This window comes from Streptopelia decaocto (genome assembly GCF_964273445.1).
Source record: "Streptopelia decaocto genome assembly, chromosome: 10".
NCBI lineage: Eukaryota > Metazoa > Chordata > Aves > Columbiformes > Columbidae > Streptopelia > Streptopelia decaocto.
The window spans coordinates 13087160-13099416 of record NC_138665.1 but is presented as its reverse complement, the minus strand read 5'-3'; the positions used below and the strand labels follow the sequence as shown (position 1 = coordinate 13099416).

At 38.8% G+C, this 12257-nt stretch overlaps 1 protein-coding gene across 1 annotated transcript in view; it reads right to left on the bottom strand.

The window, feature by feature from the left end:
• The window catches only part of HTR2C (5-hydroxytryptamine receptor 2C), a 116079-nt gene extending 106338 nt beyond the window's left edge, over positions 1–9741 (bottom strand). The window contains exon 1 of the mRNA XM_082061931.1: positions 9639–9741. The gene's annotated coding sequence lies outside the window, so the exon portion shown is untranslated. The remainder of the gene's footprint in view (positions 1–9638) is intronic.
• Positions 9742–12257: the final 2516 nt, after the last annotated feature.

Here is a 12257-nt window from a genome sequence, read left to right as displayed (position 1 = left end):
TAAGCTCTAATTAGATACCGATGTTGTTGTTTCCAGAACAGACAGCTGTTGTCAGCAAAGCAACATTGTGCATCTGGAACAATTTAATGCATTGTTTGAATAGGGTTTTAGAAAAATACAAATTTAAGTTCAGTCCTATGGGTATAGAAAATCTGGCTGCTTCAGACAAACAGACATGCTGAAATGTTTTGTCATTTCATTTGAACACCCTTGGAATAATATTGGCATTACCTCCATACATAAAGCACACTCCAGAATATGATGGGAAGGTAAGCTGTGAAAACAGACAAAGATTACTTTAAAACGAAATAAATTACTTCAGCATTGTTACAATGCTATTGAAAGACATAATTTGGTCAGCCAGAAGAAAAGATGGATTGGAAGGGAAATAACCAACTAACTGTGACAATACTCAAAACAGAAACACCTAAAAAACTGCAAGGCGTTTTCATTAGGAAACCACCAGACAATTGTTTGAACTGTGTTTCAGGAGATGCTATATCCAATGGCACACTGCCCCCAAGCAAATCCTGCAACCCTATACAGCTCCTTAGGCAGATCACACAGCAAAGTTTTCAAACATTTTTATTTCTGCTCCTACACTGCGTGTGTCTGTGCTGCTCTCCTTGATGACTAGGAATGTAGACAGGATTTATGAGTGAAATTCCTCTAGTGCATGTGAACGGATGCGAAAGTACTCAACTGGAAATTCTGAAGAGAAAAAAGAAGCCAACCTCATCTGCAGCAGCACCAGGCCATGGTCATATGCAATTGCTGCTGCACTGAAGTTCCTTGTTTCCATAAGGTGGCTACAAGTGTTTTCCTACCATTCATTGCAAGTCTTCCTGGTGTGGATGTCATCAAAGTATTAAATCTTTTTTCTTACTCTAACCGCATAAAAGAACAAAACTAGGATTACATATGCTGGCACACACACACACTGTGCATCTACAGGTCATAAAAGCAACAAAGCCAGTAAACTGCATTCATCATTTTTGCTTGGCAAAAATACATCCTCACTTCCAGAAAAAAACAAATCCACTAACTCTTGAAAGCCAGTGTTGTAGTTGAATAAAAAGTGATCCAAATATTACTCTTTACAGCCGGCAAGAATTTGAGGAAAAGGAGCATGAATATTAATTACTATGTTACTGAGGGATACTTAACAGTAATTTAGAAGTCTTCTGCATGATTGCTTAAAGGTTATACACAATTGCAAAAGAAGTGTTGCATTGCAATTTATTACTGTATCCTGAACTGAAAGTATACTGTTCACTGATGTGCCCTACTCCAAGTATTTACTTGTTTGAAATACAAGATTTTAAATGACTTGACTTTTTAGTGACTATAAGAATAAAGAAAAAATGCAAATAAATGAAAAATGCCCCACTATGTGCATTTCAGAGAAAAGAAGATGAAAGTAATCTTAAAAAAGAACCATGACTTATTGCAGAGTAAAGCTCACTCATGTGGATATCCAGGTGGATCCAAGAGTGTATCACAGGCATGGAAACTTGGGCAGCAGTGAGAACTAAATTCAACTGAAAACAGCAGTGTAGAGAAATCAAGATGAACTGGTAGATGGAGCCAAAAAAAAGTCAATCCAGAGAACACCTAGGACAAAAGGAAAGACTGGGAAAACAGGATTTAGGAGGGCATCAGAAGCAGAGAGAAACCCTTCTTAGGGTAAGGAAGACCTCTTGCCATGCATGAGGCTCCACTGTCACTGGAGTTTGGCTGTGTTTTCATGGAAACATCTACAGTGATTTTACAATGTGTAATACAGATGTGAAAGACGACCACAACTGACAAATACCAAGTTACCAAAATCAAGATGTTGACCTGGAAAAGCATAATTTAAATGCATTGCTCGGCCATGACAGTTAAGTTTTGCTGAGCACTCAGCTAACTATCCAGTCTACAACTGCATAGAAATTGTAAGAAAAGAAGAGAGACTCTGAATTCGAGTTTTGCTTTTCTCCACAGTGCAAAATTTTCCTATTGTGACAGATGCTTTGTAAGATTATTGTTTATTTAGTTACACTAATCTTCCCTCTGAAATTTGCATTTACATTTTAATTTGTGGAACCATGATAGAGAACAAGATATTTTTAAAATAGAAGAAAAAAAAAAAAAATCAGGGAGTTTATTACCATGGTCTATTAATATAGACACAGATATCTCAATAACCAAGCAAGAAGGTGGCCTTAGGGGAGTACTTCACCATTTGAATTTTCAGGCTCTGTCTACATTTACAGGATTTTGCTTTGGAAAAAAAATGCAAAAAGATACAAAAAGGAAGGTACGCTCATTAGCAAGTCCTGCTGATGTTGCATAAACCGTAGATTTATAATGTTAATGTTTTCTGCTTCCATAGATATGACAAATACATAGCTTGTAATTACAAAAAATAAGATATAACTAATGACACAGTTGAGTTTTAGATAATGAGATAGTATCTTGGAAAGCATAATTAGAGGATCAAGGGTGAATCTGAGGTCATTTCAGTGCCAAGAATTTTCTAATGGCTCTGAGATTTTCATTTGTTAATATAATATAAAAATTCAAGTTAAGACCTGGTAAATATTCAAGTAAGTGTTGAGGTTGCTTCATGTCTGAAAATTCCTCTCCCTTGCACTGAATAGAGTGACGGTGCAGCACCAGTAAAGTGGAGTGTAGCAGGAAGAGCAGCACCTGCCAGAGTGGAGAAATGACACAGCAAAACCAGGGGAAAACAGAGACGTGAGACCCACACAATACTACCAAAATCAAGTTTGTTTTTCAGCCCCACTGGGGTGTACAGATACGGGAGCCCAAAGATGTTCAACTGAGAGCAGAGGTGCAATCACACCATATTGAACAGTTTAAAAACCCTTTGTGGTGCAAACCCAAAATGCCCATTAATTAGTTGTTCATGAACAAGAACAATGAAGATGAACCCTTTCTCAAAACTTACAGCAGGTCTGAATTATATCCGCTTTGTACAGTAAGGAGAAAGAATAGTAAAACAAACTGAGAATCAAAAACATCTTTTTGGCTGCCTTCATAAATTTGCAGTTACATTTTGTTTTGGGGGAAGTCCATCAGGACCACTTCACTCTCTGCATTGCACCATTCCTACAAAGGCAGCTCTATTATTTCTCATAAGTAAAATTTATTTTTCCTCTTGGCTGATGGGATGACTGCATACTGGTAATTTATCTCCGTCTGTAGAAAAACTTTTTCATGATGTGTTCTTTAAATGATGCTACTTTCCACTCTTCCATTATCTCTTTCAGCTGCACATCAGTGCTACTCCACAGGGCTCCCATCCTGCTGTTCTTACTCATGGAAAACTCCAATGGTGTCTCTAACATTCCCACACAAGCTGGCTCAGTGCACACAGGAGACATTTTATTCCTTCGTTATTGAAAAACCAAGAGGGAAACAGTTTTGACTTTCTCACTTGCAGCAATGCATTCAAAAGCACCAAATATCATTAAGTGCCTATTTTAAAGTCTTTCCTCTTAGTTTCTAGTCTCTCTCCCACAGTTCCTCTGGTATGGTGGAAGAATTTTTTATTAATTCTATATATAAAAGAATTTTTTTTTACTACAAGGAACTATAAACTATAAACTAAAACTATAATCTATGTGAACCATAGAGGACGCTTACAAACCTAAAGCTGTCCAGGGCGAGGGTTCTCTCCACACCTGATTGTGAAGTACAGAGCAAGGGTACCCTGTTAGGTGGGAAACGGGTCTGAAAGCAAATCTGTGCTTCAAACAGAAGGAAACACCATACCTCAAGGCAGAGAATAAACCAGAACTGCTGTAATGGGCAGTCATTCTTTTTCAGGTGTGTGGATACCAGTATCGGAAAGGTACTGATGATAGAAAATTAGCCCTTCCCTCTTGGAACTTCCAGCCTGGTTCACTGCCAGCTTATTCCTTTTTGTCCCTTTGCATTCAGCTTTCTTTCTCTCCACCCTACTCTGCCCCACTTTAATACATAAGCTTCCCAGACACAAGCTGACTGAAGTCAATTGGGACCAGTTTCAGGGACTTTGCTGCTTTGTGCCAAGCTCTTCCCCATGCCCACCCCCGAGTTCCTCTTTACACTTTGGACAAATAGTTTCCAAACAGTCAAACTGTTTTGTTTTGATAAACATTTAATAATGGTTTCATTAACTGAGGAGAGGAACAGTGGTGAGAGAAACAACATTTTCTGTGAAGCACAACTTGTTTTTGAAGAGCCTTCCAAAAACAGTCACTTCATAGGAATGAGTTTTCTGCAGAATAGCTCCTTTGTGACCCATTGAGGTAACACAGATCTAACAAATACATTATAGTCATCTTGCATGTGGTTAATTTCCCTGAAATTTCAAGCATAAATGAATCCATAAGGGGGAAAAAGTAACCTCATACAAAAAAAAACTAGATGGACTTTGGACAGTTTCTTTTCTATATTACTGCCATTTGCATGAATTTTCTGAACATCATGCAACATTTGCTGGGGAGAAATGAGGGGATAATCTGTCTGCATTTTCCCTGCAGTTTGTCAGTTTTATCACTTTGACCATACCATAATGCAAACCAGTATCAGCATCATCAGCAACTTTTGAAATATATCTGATTTCTTGCAGCAAGTCATTTGAACACATGGAGAAGTATCTACGAATAACTGTAGATTCCTAACTATGACTCATTATCATTTCTAAAGATGTATTTTTGGACATCAACAACAGTGATGCTGATCCTATAAAACAGATTAATGGCTGGATGTGCTGATCAACACCCCAGTGTAAGTCCTCACATAAAATTAAGCAGCCCAGAAGAGCTGGAATATTTACAAAACTGGAGCCAACAAACCACAGCAATGGTGCTGTTTTTGCTTACTCATATTTAACACATTCAACCTAGTCTAGGTATGCCCTTACACCATGTATTCATTTTTTTATTAGTCTAGCAATTCATCTTTTTCTACTGTAAAAAAACCTTTGCCCACATTGAGTCACTACAGATGTTGCTACCACTTTGCATTTAACAAACGTGTTTCTGAAGGATGGAATGAAATACCCCAAGTTAAATTTCTATTCAAACACCTGTCACTTTTGCCATCCCTGATCCTAAACACTTCTAGTGTTTAGGTTCTTTAGCATCATCATCCATTTATTTCCTGCACCATTTAATTTCCTGTCCCTCCAAGTCACTCCTACCAGCTTTATTTCCTAACAGCCTCAAGCTTCTTCCAACCAGCTCCCTATTCTCTAAAGAGTATTCTTTTGGCTTTTTGTAGAAGCACATCTAATCACAGACACCCTGTGTTGACTTAGAGCATTCATGATATATATGTATGTATGCATATATGTGTGTGTATCTATGTATATATTAACGTGCTCACTTCCACAATGGGAAGGTCTCCCACAATTACCTCCAGAAATTCTGAGACACCAGCCTCAGAAGAGGCTCCTGAGACATACTTCTCAGAAACACGTAACAGCACACCACTTGGTGGATCACTTGGGGAACAAATTATTCATTTTGTCTAAAATTATGGACTCTGCCTCTTCACCAAGAAAACAGCCACTGCTTGAACAGGACAATGAGTAGCTACATCATCAGGAAAGCCAGTTTGCCTACAAAGGTCTGCAGGTTTAAATAAGAGAAACTTTACAGCATCAGATAGATGTGGAAACAGGAGTTTAAAGAACACTGAAAGTTGATGAAGAATGCTCAACAGCTGAATGACAGAAAACACAAGTGTTATAGGAGAGAGAGAGAAGAAAAAGAAGAGGCACTTTTGTGTTTTGAAGACAAGATGTGAGCTTGCACAGCATGCCACAAGATCAGTACATTTGGAAATCTGAAAGGCCACCTATGGAAATTGCAAAGAACACTATAGAATAAACATGCCTGTAAGTCAATGGAAAGGTAAACAACTGCCTGTTTGGATCTAATGATGTCTAGAGTGAGGGATAACTGTTTTAGGGAGCCAGGAAAATATGTGCCTCCCCGAGGTGAGATGTCACATTCTAGGACTGCTCAACAGAGGCAGAGCACAAGGGAAAGGCCGTTTGCAATAGCACCAGGAATGCTTCGAGACCTGCAACCTACAGCAAATGAGCTGCCAAAGTCCCTTCCCGAAAGGATTACAAAAGGTCCGCATCAAGTTTCACCTTCACTGGGATCTGAGGAAAAACAGTTCCCATGTTCAGGCAGTGCACAGGATGGGAGCACAGATCCAGACACAGCTGCTGGCTATATCCAAGTAGGGCAAGGACCCAGCTGGGCTACAGTATCTTTTATCATGAGTAATTCCTAATCCCACCACAAAGGAAAAAGAATATGGAGTTTCTTAGATATTTTTCAGGTTAGAGATGGGGAGCACATCACACACAAGCTAATGTAGCTGTGCTCCATACACTGACAACCAGCTCCTGCTTTAGCTTGCAAGGATGAAGCCCTCAGCAACAGGGAAGACATCTTTAAAAACAGGAGTGGAAGCCTACAGCATGACAAACAAGCAATCATTTCTTTAAATGCATTGCATTTGTTGCAGCCCTAAGCTTGCCAGGGGCACAATACAAACTTCTCCACAACTATGTTTTCATGAGCCCCAGGAATGTCTCTGCTAGGAGCAGGAATCTAGCATTCAAAAGGTGCAGGGGAAATTCCATTAGCAGGTAAATAACAGAATGGCAGAGACTAGAGAAAATGCAAGAGCAGATAAGTAAGTCAAGGACATATATTAGACACAAAGAATCAAGGTCGTATTTCCTCCAGTTTGACCAAAAGTTATTAACAAAGGGCACCTGCATTTTCCTTCTAGTCAAACCACCGTATTAATAACAGTATTCTGAGAGCTACCCTTAACAACTGCACGAAGAACTGTGCTGCAGTGGGCTATGGGGAATTGAGAGCTAGAGCAGTCTTCACTGTTTGTAATTTCTTGTTCCTAGGATTTGGTTTTCTAGTCCTTAAACACAACTAGAACAGAACTCAATTCAGTTACTGTCAGTAGAAATTAAGGACAGCTGAAAAACAGAAATGATAGGGGAAAAAGAAAACCTCCACCAAACAAAAAAAGCAAACAAACAAACCAACGAACCAAACCAAAACAAACAAACAAACAAACCCAAACAACCACATTTGCAAGAAAACTGTAGTCCTGACACTTAATACAGCAAACTTAGCAAAAGTATGCAGATCACCAGCAAATATGTTGCTGCCTATCTCTGTATCTTCATGCACTCACATTGTGACTTCTGCTTCCCAGGTAAGTGTGTGACAATTCAGAAGAGAGCTCAGCCCAAAAGACAGTGACCAAGCCCATTTATAAACACTTATTAGCATGACAGTAAGGACCCCAGCACATGGCTTACGTTTAAGGGTAGGAATCATTAATGGGAGCAAAGATGAAACTAATATTTTTTGTGTAATTTTGTCAGCCACTGAACTGCTGCCCCAGCATAGGCACCAGCTACAGCACTTGGTTGCAAGCAGTTCAGATCAATCTGGGAAAGCAACTATATGTCCACCAGAAATTCCCTAGACAGCTTTGATGACTTAAATTAGAAACAGCAAAGTAGCCCAGCCATCTACAAACCAAAACAACTGCAACTGATCCTAAAGGCCCCAGAGGACTACTCACCAAATTTTCTAGTCTCAGCATAGTTTATCCCTGACCTGGTAATTGGGAATAAATACATCTGTGCACTACCACATGGAAGAGAGAGAAGTTGAGGAAAAAACATGGAACTGTATGCTTCAGAGTGCCCCAAGCTGTACCCACTGCAGATGACACTCTGGCTATCATGGAAAACAGATGCTATATCTTCTCCCATCCTTCTCCCATGCACTGGTTTCCTGTTCCAGCCCTCAGCTCACCCCAGCTCTCCTGGGAGCCACACTACAAATCGGGAATGGTCCACCCTGCAAATTGGTCCTCACCCCAACAAAACTTTACTTGTAAGCCCTCAGCAGCAGTAACAGCACGGTCACACAAACACAACCCTCATTTGAGGAGTCAACACACCATGGCACCTACAGAGAGCTTCTCCAAAGATGTGTGTGATGCCTGAGCTGACTGGAAGACCATTGGTTATATTTGATTCAGGCACCTTTTTTTTATAAAAAAAATTTAATTCAGGCACCTTTTTTGAATGTTGGACTTTCTTAAACAAGATATAGATCATCAGGTTTGGAAACACAATGAGCCCATGCTACAAAACCCATTTTCAGCTGTGCTGTACTGCTAGAACTGCCAAGGTCTTCTCTTCTGTCTTTCTCTGTCGCTCTCTGAGACTATTCATTCCCAACACAATCATTCTCATTTCCATTTTTATATTATTATACTCAGATATGATGCAACCTGTATTTAACAATGCATTACGGTTTTCAAGGGCAAATATTTTTCTGTAATCCCAACTATGTCATTATTCTCTTTCTATTACACATACTTTAAATGTCAAAATCCATCTCCTAGAACTAATCAAATATAAAACAAGCATAGCAGGAGGAAGTGAGCTTAAAAGGGGTATTCCAGATGAAATAAAAACTCAAATGTCTGTTTTTTAAAAGAGACTTTGCCTATTATTTAATTTACCTTCAGGTTTTGAAAAGACTTCCCAGGGACAATATATAGTAGATCAGGTTCATGTCTCTCGCAACTCTGTTGAAATTACCTCCAATCTGGGGAAGCACATACTATATGGTTAAATGCTGAAGAATTAACCTGACCATTCTGAAAGAGGGAGGGAGGAAACATATCATCACCGTCTCTGAATTTAGCCTGTCTCTTACTCCCAACAAGCCTTCATGGAAAGTAAAAGCACAAAGATGTTAATGCAATGAATAGAATATTATATGAAAATGGAAGTGTGTCAACGTTGAATGTTTAAGTGTTTGAGATTAAGCTTGTGAGTTACCTTTTCCATAAATTCCTTTCCTTATGCAGTTGCCAGAGCTACTTTAATATTCTAGTGGTTTATTATCAGCATTAATCCAATGCAATGCATGGATAATTGGCTGTTTTTTAAATGCAGCTGCTAAAGTTTATCTGATATTGCAATACACTTAACTAAATTTACATTTGTAGTACAAAAGTATTTGGGGGGGTTGGTTTTGGCTTTTTGGCTTTTTTTTAACAAGAAGTTCCAAAGTAAAGCCTTTTTCCATGTTGATATAACTCTCTTTAAAGTACTCAGTAATTTAAATTGCTTGTTCTGTTTGAAGGTTTTAAAGCAGTAAATGAGTTCAACATACAGCTTTTATTTTTCTGGCCTTTTAACTGGTTCAGAAAGTATTTGTCCATATGGTCACAGTTCATTTTCTGACAAAGATGCACCAACACCACAGATCCTTTCCTGGCTTAGCAAGGATGGCGCCTTGGCTGAATAAAATGAACAATCTCTTCTGGGATTCCAAAATTTCCATGCAATTCAACGAAGTAAATTGTCCAACTTTTTAGGATATAGTTCCTTCAGCAAGTAAGGAAATACATCAAGTCTTAAGATATCTGGAGTCTACTTCTAGGCTACATCTGGGATCTTGCTTACACTCCCAACTTGATTAGGCCTTTTTGGTTACAAGTGAGACCCTGTGCACTGGTCTCCAAACATTGGATAATACCTGTTAGTATTTTTCTATCCGATTTACCTCCTTCTTGATTCAGATAAGCAGCTTGACATGCTTCATATTACACTTGCCAGGGTCTTCATAATCCAAAACCTCTGATTTTCTCCTGTTTTGGACATTCACTGATTAAAAAAAAAAAAAAAAAAGACATTTACTTTCCTAGGATACCATTCATAAGACTACAGCTATCTTGTCTGCAGAATGGTATTTTGGCCTGTATTCATGGCTACATTTTTCACTGACTCGTTTTTTTGGAGCAGCTCTGGTGTCATCTTTTGGTGCCATCACACAGATGGTCAAGAAAAGTGATATAAAATCCTAGCACCAAATACTCAGTGATCCAAGAGAAACAACTGTACCCTTCTTGCCTGACTAACACTCCAGTTGTTGGCTTATGATGAAATCTACACACACAGCTGCTACAATATCCAAAGAAAGGGAAAGCACTAGTAAACCCAGGGCATTCCTACGATGAAGAAAGATGCATTTGTTTTTCCTATGTCACTTCAAAACCAGTTGAAGTTACTGCACAGCTACAAAACCAGGCAAATTCAGGAAAAAAATGTGACACGTTAAATGAATTGATGTCAGGGGTTTGCATGCTCAGGAAGATCCCTTCTTATCTGAGACTTCAACAAGTAAGTTTTGTGAAGCTGCTACAAGTATTTATGGAAATAAAATCTTTTTTAAACAAGAAGATTATGCACAGCCACCTGGCTTTCTCACCAAATCATTCTAAAATTGAGTAATGCACTTGAGCATTTCTAAGATTATATTTGTAAGTATAAAAATATGCTCAGATCCCACCACCCGTACATGTACAGAAAAATCACATTTGTAAATATGTCAGGGACAAAACAGAAGCAAAGGACAAGGCAAAAGAAGAAAGTAGCCAAGAAGGATTGGATAAATAAGCAAGCCAAACATACCGTTGTTCCTGGCTACCTGTCATTAGATGGCACTAACTTAACTTCCCTTTCTAATCATCTTCTCTCTCTTAAACCTATACTTAAAACATAGTGCATGTTTTGCTACCTTTAGAAAAAAAAACACTGAAATTTCAGTGCCTCTGAGGCAACTCAGTTTTTAGCTAGCTGCTCTCCAGGCACGTGGGCTGGGTTTAGGAGAGGCCAGTTTTTTGCAGAACAGTTCTGGAGCCTATGAGGGACCCAGCACTGCTCATGCTGCAGCAATTTGGGGTCCCTCATTGCTCACCAAAGAACGCAATGCATGCTCAGAGTTATCAGTACAAGAGAGAAAATGATAGAGAAACTGATGACAGGCTTGTTGATGAACATAAATTAAAGAAAAGGCCCTTAATCTGCCAACTCAGTCTCTTAGAACAAGGCAAAGTAAAAGGTGGCATATTGAGAAGTATAATTACTTACCTTCCAGCTGAAATAAATTATAAGCTCTTAAGCCTAGCAGACAGTTCTGAAGCCTGCAGGAGCAGCAGGTAAATGAAAGGTAGCTGATCTGTGGGCTAAATAGTTCTTAAATTTCTCATTATTTTCTGTACTTCTCTAGGTTGCAAAAAGGACTAGAGGGTCATTTTCTTGAAAATCATGATTGCCTAAAGTATAAGAAGCCCAGAAAGAAGACTGTTCTGACACCAGTCCTGCATCTCTATGGACACATTTTTCCTTCAACTGAAGCACGTGATTTATAATTCTGGGAGACGACTAAATGAAAATGCTCTTTTCTTCACTGCAGCAATGAGTCACCATCCAGACACCATGGTAAACCTCAGCTATGCATTGAACAGAGGTGGCTCATCACCCTCAGCCTTATCTCTGGGCAATGGTGGGGAAGAGGCCACCTTTCCACATCTCTACCTCATAGCTGACTCAGAGCTCTGAAGCAAACTGTCTCAGGGAGCCTAGAAGGGGCTTCATCTCACAAACTGAGCATCCTAATAGTGAATAAGCAAAGGATAATTATTTTAGCTGGACCTCAGCAGCATGCAAGGCAAAGCAATGCAACCCAATGCTCATGGATTCATTTTGTCTGAGGGAGCATGGTCCTCATGTATCTCCCAGCAACATAGATGACTGATTCTTTGCTTGACTGACATGTGTTTCAAGTTACCTTTTTAATCTTAATTTCTGTAAATTCCTTGATAGGTCAGCTATTTCCCAATGGATTTGAGAAACAGAAAAGAGGAAATCAAATGGTATTAAGTGATACGCAAAAATGAAATGGTTGAAGAACTGACATAAACCTGGGGAAATTATTTACAAAACTGTCATCCAAAATGTCATCAAGAATAAAGTCACATATATCCCAAAGCCTTTGCTAAAGAAGGTCTAAAACCAAATCAAGAAAAGGAGGAGAAAGCAGCTTTCATCATTTCACATGAGCTGGAAACTAATCAAAATTCAGTCATGAAGATGGTATTTCCTTTAAATGAGTTTCTCTTCAGCTTGTCAAAATGGTGATAGTTAATAGATAATACTTAGCAGTTTAATAACTAATGGAGATTGTTTTGTTATTTGGTGGTCTTTAATTATTATAGGTATTAATATAATAAAGCAAACAACTATTCTGCCTCCTCTTAAGACTAAAAGACATTAGAAATATTGACAAAAACTTTGGAAAAGCTTAAAATTACTGTGTGTGGCAAAACTTCTAAATAAACAG